This window comes from Coenobita brevimanus, chromosome 6, assembly GCF_032717465.1.
Source record: "Coenobita brevimanus isolate Jiangsu-jjx chromosome 6, ASM3271746v2, whole genome shotgun sequence".
NCBI lineage: Eukaryota > Metazoa > Arthropoda > Malacostraca > Decapoda > Coenobitidae > Coenobita > Coenobita brevimanus.
The window spans coordinates 29,235,580-29,238,839 of NC_136959.1; the positions used below are offsets into that span (position 1 = coordinate 29,235,580).

General features: G+C 41.4%; 1 non-coding gene across 1 annotated transcript; it reads right to left on the minus strand.

Annotated features, from left to right (window-relative positions):
- Window positions 1–2,411: 2,411 nt before the first annotated feature.
- On the minus strand, window positions 2,412–2,530 carry LOC145403172 (5S ribosomal RNA). The gene has a single exon (XR_013897940.1). It is a non-coding gene; the product is annotated as a 5S ribosomal RNA (ribosomal RNA).
- Between the last annotated feature and the right edge of the window lie 730 nt (window positions 2,531–3,260).

A 3,260-nucleotide genomic window follows, 5' to 3' on the forward strand; every position in this document is an offset into this window, starting at 1 on the left:
CCGATTTTTCACCACTGATCCCCCCCCCCCCATCCCGACCAATTTTGGATTTTTTTTTTTTTTTTTGCTCAGACCTCTGCTTTTTGTAAGAAACAATGACAGTTCAGAGAATAAGTGCTCACCTGAGCTTAGCAGTGGCCTAAACAGGTGACCCTTTAAACACTTGGTACCGTGTTCTCTGGAGCCACGTTGCAGGTGTCGCGTTTTCTATGGTAGCGGTAACTATTGCAAACCACTTAGAATAGGCAGATATTTGTTTATTTGGTACGAATTCATATGTAGTACAAGAATATATTGGTTTTCACACAATATTATAGGCCATATGAGCATTGTTTCACTCACTGAACACATCAGCATACCGCACCTTCCCTGGCGATGTTACCTCCTCATCACTTCCGCTCATTTCTTCCTCTGGTGCCACATAATCTTTGTCCTCCACATCGTCATCGATTGGGGAATCACTCTCGCCTTGAATTTTGTACCTTGCCGCAACATGTCTTTACTGGCCAGGTCACTGTGTAACAGGTGAGTTGCCGAGACAGTGGCGTGCGGGGGGGGGGGAGGAGAGGTTACATGGGGTAAGGCAGTGTCCCCGTCTGGCAGCGGGTAGAGGAATGTGTCCCTCATATACGTACCAAAAATCACGAGCAAAATTTGAAAGATTTGCAAATGACGGATCTTGCAATTGCAACATATGGATATGTTATCGGGACTGAGCGTGACAAAAGGTTGCAACGTATCCATATGTTACTGGGAGGCGGTGGGTTAAAAAACACTATGGAACAAATTAATCACCATGCTCAACAATCAAAATTTTCCTAAAAAGGAAAAACATTTTTTCTTAAAAACTATAATTATCATTAAACTTTCTACATACCATATGTTTATATCCAACAGGTATCCTGAGGTAATGCTGGCATAAAGCTATCCATACATGCAATAGTTTCCTGTGCAGTAGGAAAGTTTTGACGACGTGCTAATTTCGGTCCCAAACCAGTGCATGAAATTTTATCCCATATCTCCCCCAGGAATGGATGTGACAGCTGTCTTTTCAAAGGAAAATAAACCGAATTGTGTGGCCCTTCGTGTCAAAAATTATCAGCATTGTGCTTTAAAAACATTTTTTCTTTTGACATCTTAAATAACTTTTTTTTTTTGTCCCTAATTACCCAGGAGTTCCTAATCACCCCCGTTTATGGTACTTGAAATATACCTGTGTACAGTATATCTGTGAACTGTGTCAGGTTGTATAGCGTCACTGGAAAGGAAGGCAAAACAAGTATTTCACAGCCAAATATGTTGAGGAAATGCTTTGTCAAAATCCTATAGCAGATATCTTAAGCTCCTGACATCTATATTACAATGCCAGCACGTGTGAAACAGTTGCCATGTACCCACTGAGCTCTGTTATAAAGCACAGTGATAAAATGACGTTTCAATGAGGGACTTTCAGAGTGTCGTCTGCTGCCAAACTGGCGAGCCTGAATCGACGGTCCTAGGTCCGAAGAAATACAGTAACTATGGTGACTCTTCTGTATGTCTGGGTAAACTTATGAGACTTGGCAAGACGATATACCATTCACGTCACGAAAATACTCGTTAATTTTAAAATAAATACCGCACATGAATGAGTACTTTTGTCCGGCTATTTAGCACATGCGTAAATTGGGATTCCATCACTGAGCCTTATAGAGCTGAGTGGTTTCTATCCGGCTAACCCTTGCACACAGTCCAATCGTTATATCACTAATGAGCTCAGTGGAGTTGGCTTTTATTATTTCATATCTACATCCGTAGCCTTTGTCAGAGTAAGAGTAGTGTTTTATTGAAGCTTGTCATTTCCTAGGTTTTCTGAAATTCGATATTTACCAAATACCGCCACTTGACGTTTGTTTCCATACTTCATGGGCGACCGTCCCCAAGACAGGATAAAAGATAGCTCACTTCTCACTAGCTCTTGGTGCATGCGATATGCATACGGTTCATTTAGTAGACCATTGTGGCCAGTGATCAATGTTTGGAAGTTCAATATTTGTTTGTTCTAACGATGTACCTTTATTTACAAAATGAATATAAAAAACAAGATTACAGGTTAGGCTAGAGCGTGAGCTGCTTAACCCTAAACCACTAAACTTCAGTGCCTGTTACAGTGCAACTAGGCTAAATATGGGTATATTATACCCGAGTTTGGAAAATTTACAAAAAATAGTAAATATGCAAATTTATTAAAGCTATCACTTACACAAAAAATTTAAGGTATCTTAATATTACCTAAACTGTTAGTAACACTTTTTTTTTTTCATTCATTGCCAGACGCCATGTATCCCAGACAGGGTGGCCAAGGGCTTAGAGTTAATTGTTTTACAGGGAGGGGCACTAATCCTCCACCAACCCCACTTGACACGTAGGGATGCCAACAGCATCTGGTGTTCCCAGGCGGTCACCCATCCAAGTACTAACCAGACCCAACGTTGCTTAACTTCGCTGATCGGACGGGAAGCGGTGTACTCAACGTGGTATGGCCGTTAGTAACACTTAATTACTATAAATAAGGTATTTTAGGGAACTTTAAATAAAACATCCAACACTGTAAAATTGTCACCAATTTTTTGGAAAAAATTCACACACACACACACACACACACACACACACACACACACACACACACACACAAAGAAAAAAAAACACTCCACCAAATTACCCCAAACTTCTCCAAACCCCTCCAAGCACTTCTGGCTCTGCTCCAAGGGGGTTATTAGCATCAAACCCATGTATATTATACTGAAGTATGTCACTGGTCGGTTATCACTAAACTTGGGTACACTATACCCAAACTCATCACTATGGACAATTCCCAGCCAAGCACCAGCACGACGTGACCTACCTCCATGAGCACTCGGGGAACCCTGAGGGTATTGAGGGTCTCAGCACACTGGCTTGGCCGGATCACTGTGTAACGCGAGTGACGTCATATGCATAGGGTATATTATACCCAAGTTCAGTACTCTAGGGTTAATGAGCTTGGTCAAATTACTTCCTTCACTCCAGTGACATAAACTTCATTTTTTCTTTACCCCAACGATACTGTTATCCTCCGGGGAGGCTGAACTGGATGATACAGCCTTCATTAACCCCCTTCAATATGAGGGTGTTCTAAATAAAGTAAAATCTTGTGGTCGTAGCAAGAATAAAACTACAGGTATATCATGGGACTGAAAGGGCTAGGCTCTTGACATCATTCGCATTACGAGGCTCAGATA